At 42.4% G+C, this 11069-nt stretch overlaps 1 non-coding gene across 1 annotated transcript; it reads left to right on the plus strand.

The window, feature by feature from the left end:
* Nucleotides 1-650: 650 nt before the first annotated feature.
* LOC122800567 lies at nt 651-845 on the plus strand. The gene has a single exon (XR_006364588.1). It is a non-coding gene; the product is annotated as a U2 spliceosomal RNA (small nuclear RNA).
* Nucleotides 846-11069: the final 10224 nt, after the last annotated feature.

Raw genomic sequence — 11069 nt, forward strand, 5'->3', positions numbered from 1 at the left:
CATACTATTCTGAGAGTAAATCCAAGATACAGTCTGCAATTCATTTAGCTAGAGAACTGACTGGCCTAGGAGATTTGGAGAGAAGGACACAAAAAGCTGGTCTGCCTTTCTAAACTGTTTTGTCCTGTGAAGGTAAAACTTTAATTGTCTATGGACATCAATGAGGTGTAGCATGTACCCTCTTTTTTTGCAACATTTGGAAAGAAAACTGGCAAGTGAATGATTGGTTAATGTTGCTTTCAGAAGCTACGTTAGGTAAAAAAAAAAGGTTAGTCCGCGGAGAAATCCTATCTTTGTGGAAAATAACGTAAAGAGTTTTTGCTGAAAGAACCTGGAGTTCAGAAATTATTTTAACAAAGTTATAGCTATCCAGAAGACTGCCTTCCATGACAGGAATTTTAAGTCAGCTTTGTCTGAAGGTTCAAAGGGCTTTTGTGTCAAACCTTTGAGTACAAGTGTAAGATCCCAAGGTTGTGAGGAATCTTTTATTGGAAGCCTTAGCAAAAAAATGCCCTTCATAAATGCTTTTCACAATCTAGAGGAAGCTAAGGAAATGTACTTATTCCTTGTGTGGAAATTTGAAATTGCTGCCAACTGAAGTTTAATTGAAGAGAAACTAGCACCATCTTTGAAAAGTGTTATCAGAAATTACCGCGTCTCAGCCTTTTGGCTAAGATCAAGTGTAGTATCGGTTCTTATCAGTTTAATATCTGATATGTCCCTTATCTGGGAACCACATATTGTATTATTTTTTAGAATAGGGAGATAGAATAGGAGCTTGCTCCATCCACTCTACACATCATGCAGTGTGCAGTAGTGCAGCGGTTAGCATTGGTGCCTTATAACAAGAAGTTCTCTGGTTTGATTCTCAGCTGGGGTGCCTTCTGTGTGAAGTCTGCATGTCCTCCCTGCATTCATGTGGATTTCCTCCCATGTTACAAAGGCACGCGTCTGGAGTGTGATGTCAAGTTGGACTTTCCTGGTATATAAATAAATTAAAGAATAGCTGAAATAGGTGCATAAAAAGGATCAATGTCCTCATCTGATGCCCAAAGAGAGAATCTTTTTCCACTTGCTTCTATAAACTTTTTTTTGGTAGAATCCTTTTATGAAGCCAAAATAATGTTATGAATTGGGGAAGAAAGCCTGGACTGTGTAGCTATTACTGGAAGTGGAGAAACCATCTGGTCAAGTTGAGGGCCTGAATGCTGGGATGTTGAATCCCCAGTGGGATTCCAGTATCCATGGAGGATACCGAAGATGAGACAGTAGAAATGGGAATCATACTTGCTGAGGCCAGAAGGGGCAATGAGGATTACTGAGCACTTCAGCCTGCTTGTTTTCTGCAAAAATCTTGGAATCGGGTGAAAGAGGATGATAAACATAAAGGAGACATGAGGGCCAAGCATGAAGAAGAGTATCTCTTGGTGACTCCCCCTGGGGGGGATCAGAGCAAAGTATTCACTGCACTTGTTGAGAGGAGTGGCAAATAGGTCACAGAAAGGTCTGCCCAAAGCCTGAAAATCATATTTGCTACCAATAGATTGAAAGACCACTCATGAGACATTAGAATAGTTCTGCTTAGTTTGTCTGCAAGCACACTGGTTGTCCCCAGGATGTGTGACACAATAAGAAAATCATCTGATGAGATTGCCCTTTTTGAAATCATCGTGGCCTCTCTGAAAATGAGGTAAGACAGGGTTCCTCTGTGCTTATTGATGTACCAGACTACAGACATGTTGTTGGTCTGAATTGCAGTATTCCCTAAGGGATGAGCATCTTGAAATGCCTGCAATGTTAAAAGGACTGCTCTTATTTCTAAGACATTGATATGCAGCTTGGTCTGGGGGGGGTTTACATGCCTTGGACAGTTCTTCCCAGGAAATGCCCCTCCACCCCAGTTGAGAGGCATCTGTGGTCACTGTGGCTGTTGGATTTGGTAGAAAAAATGGTCTGCCCAAAAAAAGATCAATTGATTGTATCCACCAGCGAATGTGTTGCTTGCAAATCAGGGTGAGTTTTATTTGAAAAGACAGGGGCTGATGTAGAACAGACCACTGCACAGCTAGAGTCCATTGTAGAACTCACATGATGAAGCATACCAGAGGAAGTAGTACTATGACAGTTGCCATTGACCCAAGTGCTTGAAGCACTAACATTGCTGGGGGAGATGAATGAGAAATAATAGCCTGAACCTGATTTCTGATAGAAGTAATGTGGTGGATAGGCAAATATGTTATTTGTGTAGATGTGTTTAAAACTGTCCCGATGAATTCCAGGCTCTGATCAAATAGTCCATGTCATGTTGAAGTTGATGCCTGGAAGAGGGGGATAGGAGCCAGTCATCTAGATATGGAAACACCTGGAATCCCTTCTGTTTCAAGTGAGCTGTGACTACGGCCTGCATTTAGTAAACACCCTGGCTGCTGTGGTGAGCCCAAAGAGCAGAGCTCTCAATTGGTATGATAATAACTGGATCCCAGCTGAGATTGGAGATGTCTTCTGGATAATCAGTCTATTTTGATGTGATAGTACCTGTCCTGAAGATCTATAGAGCACATCCAATCATCTGTGTGCAGAAAGGGCAGAATGGACTGAACCGTGACCATTCAGAACTTTGCTTTCTTTATGTACTGGTTCAATTTGCTTAGATCCAAGATGGGTCTGAGGTCCCTGTTTTCTTTGGCACTAAGAAGTGTGAGTAAGTCCCGAATCCTATATGGTCTGAAGGGGCCTTTTCGTTGACTCTTGTCTAGCAGCTTTTGGATTTCTTGTGCTGCTGCCTTCCTTTGACTAGGTGGAATGTCAGGAAGTTTCTTCCTCTGACCTTGAGGAACAAGGGAAAATGGTATGCAATAACCTCCGCATATTATTCTTAGCACCCACAGATCTTTTGTGATGTTTGTCCAGACATTCAGGTGCAAAGAGAATTGACCCCCAACTGCCTCCAGAATAAGACAGGCAGCACATCAGAAGCACTGATACGGTCTGTCTGAAAAAGAATCCCTAAAGCCCTGGTTTTGTGGGCTTGCTCTGCCTCTAGGGCAACATCTCTGGAGGGAATTTTTCCCACGCAAATCCTGGAAGGTTCCCTGAGATTTGTGGAACATTTTCTTACTGCCTGTCTGGTTTCTAGAGAAGGTCCTTTGAAGCATAGAAAACTTGATTCCTATGGCAGACAGGGTCTTTCCATCTTTTTTGATGCAGGTAAGCATATCCTTCACTGATAGCCCAAACATGGAAGTGCCATTGAATGGGGTGTTAATAAAGGATGTCTTAAAAGGTTCTGCAAAATCACATAGTCACATCCAGGCATGTCTGCTTATGGGGATGCCTGAACCAGCTGCTCGTGAGTTACCTTTAGCTGTGTGAGAGATTAACCTCATCGATGCTTCAATGCTTTTGATATGGGTAAATGAGTGGCCAGTTGGCAGGATATTCCTGTGAAATCTTCAACAGACATGGACTCTGGGAAAGTATTTGAAAGTTCCTTAGTCAAATCTCTCTGAAGTCTAGTAAAATGCAACAAATAGTTCAATGACCTCAGAGTAAAAGTAGCTGAGGCAAATGCTTTCCAAATCTGTCCAATGCTCTAGACTCTTGGTTAGACAGATGGACAGCAGATTTCTGTTCTGCTAGCTCTTTCTTAGTGGCTGCTGCTACCACCACAGCATCAACTGGGACTCCTTTAGCTCCGGTGGGGTCTGTCTGCAGGAGGTGCTAGAAACTTGTCAGGGTGCTTGAGGATGGGCTCGACAGTATCTGGCTCCTTCCATGCCCACTGGGAAACCAGGTGAATTAGTTTATCTCCTGGGGGGGGGGGGATCCAAGGCATAGATGGGTCAGAAACAAAAGCCTGCAAGAGCACCGATTCTTTGCGAGAATGGGTTTTGGATGACAAACCACCTTTCTGCTTCAAAATCTCTAGAATATCTTCAAAGGAGATGTCATCCAGTGGGGATCTGGAGGATCCTTCTCCTTCATCAAAATCGGTGTCTTCCATGAGAGACTCCAGTGGGGAGTCTGTGTGTCTCCTTTTACACATCTTCTTTTGTGGGATGTTCTGGAGAGGTGTCAGAGGAGAGGGGGAAATTTCTCTACTGGAAATGTCTAAAGGCCTATTGCAACTGATTGTGTCTGTGGAATAGACCTGACTGACTCAGAGCTTGAAACTGATGGGAATAAAGGGGTAAAATCTGAAATATGAGAAAACAGTTCTCTCTGGAGAGAAAAACACTTTTCTACCACCTTGAAGGCTAAGGGCCCAGGAGAAGCCTTGATCCACTCCCTAGGAGCCAAATCTTCCAAGGAAAGTCGATCATGGCCACCACCAGATCCGAGTCTCAAGAGGAGAATCAGATCTGAAATAAGGCCAAAGCTCCAACAGGAAGAGATGGATCCAATGACTCTGAAGCTAAACCCACCCCCTCAGATCCAAACCCAACACTTCATCTCTCAGAACCATTCTAATCCAAGGGTATGAGAACAGAACTTATCAGGGATATAGTCAGAGTGGAGGAGGAAACTACATTTTTACATCATCGTATCCACATCTTTTTCTGATAACCTTCTGGATGACCTAGAAGACAATGTGAAGCCAGAGTATTGGTGTATGCCAACCTGACCAAGGAAAGAATGATTGCAGCTTTAGTTGCAGCCACAGCTCAGACCAGCCGTTCAAGGATATCCAGTTTGGTATTGGTTATGTGCAGTCTGCCGGGAAAGGACAGTCCACCTTTTCTTCAGAGGAGTTGAGAATCCTTCTGGAGTTAGAAAGACTGTGCCTGGAAGTCCAACAGCTGGATGCTGAGGAAAGGGAGAAGTTGTGCCAATATGAACTGGAGGCTGAGGAAAAGCAGCACCGATATGAACTGGAGACTGAGGAGAAACAGCATCAACATGAATTGGAAATCAAACTTTTTGAACTGGAGACCGAACAGCTGGAGACTGATGAGAGACCGAGGTGTTTAGAAGCTGAGGACAATAATAGACAGCATGAGGAGAATGAATGACAGCACCGGCATAAAGTGGAGCTACTTACTCTTCGGTAGGGTCATGGAGATAATGGGGAAGGGAATAACCAGATCCCAGAAGCCATAAAGGTCAGTAAACTTTTTTCTCAGTACAGGGATAGGGATGACTTTGATAGTTTCATTCATATCTTTGAGAGGGTATGTAGACAATATGATGTTGATCGTGAGCTCTGGGTTCTGCTTCTGACTCCCTTACTCCATGGTAAAGCTGTTCAGGCTGTAGCAAAGTTAAATGATGTAGATCGGTTGAATTATGACAAAGTGAAATGTTGCTTGCTTGACTGTTTCAAACTTACACCTGAGGCATACAGAGAAAAGTCTCATGAATGCAGAAGCAAGGCAGATGAAAGTACACGTGATTATATTGCTGACTTAAGTACTTACTTTCACAGATTGGTGAGTGGATGTCAGGTCACCAGTTTTGAGGGACTGGCAGAACTTTTAGTGGGGGGACAAGCCCTCAGTGTTTTGCCTGATGACATAAGGGTCTGTTTAGCAGACCTTGAGTGTAACTCTGCAGAGGAGTCGGGGAGAAAAGAGGATCTCTACCTGACAAGCAGAGCACCAGTGTATAAGAAAGGGATACCCAGCGCTACACATGGACATAAGGGGACCAGTGGGCGCAGTCTAAACCATTCTAACAGAGTACCCCAGTGACGGGGGAAATGACTAATTCAAGTGCATGGTTAGGGATTAGATGTTTTAAGTGTAATCAGAGGGGACACATAGCAGACAAATGTCCATTGAGGCAAGGTTTGAAATAGAAGGTGAGGGAGCCAGTAAGTATGGATGACAAACTGCCATTTCTAAGTTGTTTAGAAACAACTGGGGTGCCAAATTATCACCAAAATGTGTATCCTATCTTAATAGTTGGTAAACAGGTAACTGCTAAGAGGGACACAGATTCTTATATAACCATTGTGAGGCCTGCAGTGGTTAGAGAAGAGTAGTACTTGCATGGGCAGTCCACTCCAGTCAGAGCATGAGGAGTGACCGAGTTCCAAATACCTTTGGCTAGGGTTCATCTTGACTGGGAGGGTTGAAGAGGAAGCAAGCAAGTAGATGTGTTTGAGGATGTTCCTGCAGATGTCCCAATAGAGAATGACTTTGATGATGTAGTAACTTGTGTACATGCAGTGACACACAGTCAGGCTTGGAGAAAGGCATGTAGGTCTGGTAGTCTGGACAAGATTCAGAAAGATCTCATACCTGAAGCTGGGACTGGCATGGTGACTGTTTCAGAAAAGGTAGTATCTAGTAGCAGTAAGTCTGAATGTGAGCCACAGCTGTTGGTGGGTATTGATGTTTCCTTGGACACTGTGACTGCTAGAATGAAGGAGAGTGGTGGCACCCAGAGTGACAGCAAGGCACAGCTGTCAGAAGTGACTAAGCTTCCTGTGGAAGGAGGGCTGGGGAAGGTCACAAAGGTAGACTTGAGGCAGGATCAACTTATGGATCCAGCATTACAAAGCTGGAGCCAGATGGCTAAGAAGGTGACTGAGGCTTAAGAAAGTGGGGAGACAGTATACCGGAACAAAGGTTTGTTGTATAGAGAGTGGACTCCTGGAGGTGGGCTAGAAGCTGAGGTGATACAGCAGTTGGTAGTGCCTAGAACTTACCACCTGCCACTCTTAGCCATAGCACATGACATTCCTTTCTCAGGTCATATGGCCATAAGACATACTAAGAGATATATTATGCAAAATTTCTATTGGACCGGGATTATAAGGAATGTGGTAGGATATTGTTGGACTTCTGAACACTGCCAAAAAGTTGGTAAAGCAGGGGACAAGGCTAAGGCTCCATTGATGCCTTTGCCTGTTTTCGAAGAGCCATTTCAGAGAGTAGTCCTGGATATTGTGAGACCCCTGAGTACTCTAATTTCTACAGGAAAAAAGAACATCTTAGTGATAGCTGACTATGTTATCAGATATCCTGAGGTTGTGGCTCTGTTATCTATTAAGACAGAGAATGTGTTAAATGCTTTACTAGGAATTTTCAGCAGAGTAGTTTTTCCACTGGAAATACTGACTGACCGAGGTGCCAACTTCATGTCAGACTTGCTGACTTGTCTGTGGAAATGTTGTGGGGTGTAACATCTAAAGACCACCCCCTACCATCTCCAGACTAATGGTCTTGTGGAGAGGTTAAACTCTACATTGAAGACTATGATACAGGCAATTGCAGACCAGTTTAAAAGGGAGAGGAACAGGTATTTGTCCCATCTGTTATTTGCATACAGAGAAATACCACAAGAATCTAAAGGTTTTTCACCTTTTGATTTGTTATACAGGCATAGGGTGAGGGGGCCTTTAGATTTAATTTGAGAGAAGTGTGAATCTCACAAGGAGTCTGTTATGGCTTTCGGACAAGACTTTAGGAGCTCATGGGTTTAGGTGAAGAGAACCTAGCAGTGGCCCAACAACAAAAGAAGGCATGGTATGACAGGAATGTTCGAGCCTGAGAGTATGCTGAGGGACAGAGGGTGATGGTACTTGTTCCTGTTAGACATAATGAGTTACAAGCAGCTTGATAGGGACCCTCTGAGGTGGTGAGGAAAATGAATGATGTGAACTATATGATAAATTTGGTAGGTAGGAGACAAGCGCACAAACTGTACCATGTGAATATGATGACATCTTATCATCACAGGGAGGCCCTAGTACTGAGAATTCATAGTGGATGGTAGGAAGAGTCTGGAAGGGATATGGTAACTGGATTTGGGGAAGGCTAGGATTGAAACATCTGTAGAAGAGATCACCATATCACAGCAGTTAACTCCTAGTGATGTCCAGGAGACAAAAACGGTATTGCAGGAATTTGGGGATATGTTCGCAGGGAAACCTGAGTGTACTGACTTGGTTTAGCGCCATGTGGACACAGGACCCCAAAAACCTATTAAGCAGGTTCCTTATAGAGTACCTGAGAGAGTGAAGCAGACTCTGAAAGAAGAAATAAGGGAAATGTTAGAACTTGGGGGTAATTTCAAGAGTCTAACATTCATTGGGCTTACCCAGTAGTACCAGTACCAAAGAAGGATGGTACTGTGAGATTCTGTGTAGACTACCGGAAATTAAGTAGTTGCACAGAATCAGATCCATATCCCATGCCAAGAATAGATGAAGCCCTAGAACAGCTGGCTGGGGCTAGGTATCTGACCATTACTGATTTGACTAAGGGGTACGGGCAGGCATCTTTGACTTCTGTTGCTAGAGAAACGTCAGCTTTTGTAACCCCTTACAGATTGTATGAATTTACCAGGAGGCCTTTTGGAATGAAAAAGGCTGGTAGACCATATCTTGGTAGGAGCAGGGGAACATGCTCTAGCTTACTTGGATGACATTGCTATTTACACCCATTTCTGGCAGGAACATCTCCAACATGTCAAGGAGGTCTAGGATAGATTAAGCAGGGCAGGATTAGCCATTAAACCCAGTAAGTGTCAAGTGGTTATGGCAGAGATCACTTACTTAGGACTCAGAGTGGGAAGTGGTAAAATTAGACCAGAACCTGTCTAGGTGGAAATTATTCAAGAATGGCCAGTTCCTGTTACTAAGAAACAAGTGAGAGCACTTCTAGGGACAATGGGGTACTATAGGAAATTTGTACCCAATTACAGCCCACCCCCTTACTGACCTAACTAGGAAGAATAAACCAGACAAAGTAGTGTGGACCACACATTGTGAATAGGCATTCTTTAAATATAAAGAGATTTTTGGAGGATCCTCTGTGTTAGCCAGCCTAGATTAAAATAAAGAATTTATTGTACAGGTAGATGCCTCAAATTACTGGGTGGGGGCTGTACTTAGCCATGTTTCTGCAGAAGGAGAAGAGCACCCAGTGGTATATCTGAGCTGTAGACTATAACTTAGAGAAGAGTGTTATGCAGCTGTGGAGGAAGAGTGTGTAGCTATAGTGTGGGCATTGCAAAAGCTGCAGACCTATCTTTATGGGAGAAAATTCACTGTTCTCACAGATCACAACCCTTTAGCATGGCTTAATAGAGCCAGTAAGCAAAATTCCAAGTTACTGAGGTGGAGTCTATGATTGCAAGCATATGATATGACTATGCAACATCACAGTGGGGTTAATAATGACAATGCAGATGGATTGTCCAGGAGAGGATTGGGTTAATATTCCCAGGTAGACCCATTTTTCTCAAGCATCAGTTTTCAAGGGTCACTTGAAAATCATGCTTGAATCATAAGGAGGGAGAGAAATGAGAAGAATACAAAAAAACACTGTCATCTGTGTTAGCATGTCTGGCAGGAGATTTGTGTATATTTTCAGAGTAACTTGTATTGTATGCCAGCATGTCTAATTGTAAAACTGTAAATAATTTTTTAAAACATGTTGAGTATCTCCCTGTTCATACAAAATGTTTAAAGAATCAGTCAGTGTTTTGATACATTTCTAATTGCACATTTGTGAGGGAGATTCTAAAGTACAAACTGTTTGTGGAGAATAAGCTGAATAGTGGCAGATGTCCTTAGAATGTTTCTGGTTGCTAGGTGATTATTTGAACAGCTGATTGACAGAAAAAAGAACCTTTTCAAACAACTGACTGTTACTTATAAAAATAAGACAGTTGAAACTGTTAGGCAGTGTTGTTTGTGTAGAGCAGCAGTTAGTCAAGAGCTGCAGTCACTGGATACCCAAGAAAAAGAACTCATCAAAAACTGTAAGCCTGCCTTTGCCTTGCTGTTATGTTTCAGATTAGCTCAGGGACAGTATTTTCTAGTTAGATTAGGAAAGTTTAGTTATTTAGATAGTTTTTCTAAGATGATGGACTTCTATCTTACAGTTTAATTTTTTATTTCTGGTGACTGAATTCTGGTATTTATTGAAAGTTATTGACTTACATTCTTGTAATCATTTTACTTATTATTAAATGGTTTTCATTACTTACATTGTGGCCTTACAGTGTGTTCTTTAGAGGTTAGAGAGTGTTAATGCCTATTTGATACTCCCCCAGGTCACATCGAATGCCTGGCTGCTACTGGTCATAGCTATCATTTATTTTGATATTTCATTTGTAGTAATTGATCACCCTTTGAAGGGTGTGTAGACCTTTCTGACTCTGGTGACAGCATTTACCATTTGTATTGGGGAGTGGACATAGCTGGAAATCTGTATCAGGCTTCTCATAAGTGTTTTAGTGTGTGAGATATGAATTTATTTTGAGTGTGAGTGAGTCAGAGTTCTTAAACTGGAACACATTGCTCTGAAGTGTATAATAAAGGATTACAATTGGGGTGGACAGAGGTATTTAGTCCAGCCCAGGAAATTAGAGCATGTTCCTTTTGTGCTCTAAAGGGAAACTTGTGGAATTTTACTCTTGTGTGTTCTGTACTCTGTTGTTTTCTGTGATGCTCTCACACTAGAGTCAGTAGTGAGATTGAGGATCCTTTATTACTGATCAGGCTTTTAATTGGGGGATGTCACATTATTGGTGGCAGTCCAGTGAGATATTAGCTGGATGTAACAGGAAGTAATAAGGAAAAAAATTAAATATCAATAACAGAGGCTTATAAAAGTTTTAATAGAAAATATAGAAAGAAAACTTCCTTACAAATGCTCAAGAGTGGAACCTACATCTAACCACAATGGTAGCAAATGAGATCTGAGGCAGTAGGAATGGAGTGGGGCATTAAGGGTAGATAGACAAGCTCAAGAGTTGGATCCAAAGTCTATAGTATGCATACGAGTCGATCTGAGGACTGGTCTGTAAGCCATAAGTGAGGAAGAATGAAAAGGGCAACATCAGATCAGCATTGTTACATTTGGTAGGGGTTTATACTGACACTGGACAGTGGTCATCCATGATCATATGACATTGATATTGTCAGAAAATTCTATTAATGTGGGCATGACTTCATCTGAATATGAAGACACATACTCCAACACCCCAACTCTTGCAGTACTGCTGTTTTCAAAGTGTGTGTGTATGTGTGTGTGTGTGTGTGTGTGTGTGTGTGTGTGTGTGTGTGTGTGTGTGTGTGTGTGTGTGTGTGTGTGTGTTACCTAAACAACATA

Source organism: Protopterus annectens, chromosome 4.part0, assembly GCF_019279795.1.
Source record: "Protopterus annectens isolate FY-2018-M chromosome 4.part0, PAN1.0, whole genome shotgun sequence".
In the NCBI taxonomy this organism is placed as follows: domain Eukaryota; kingdom Metazoa; phylum Chordata; order Ceratodontiformes; family Protopteridae; genus Protopterus; species Protopterus annectens.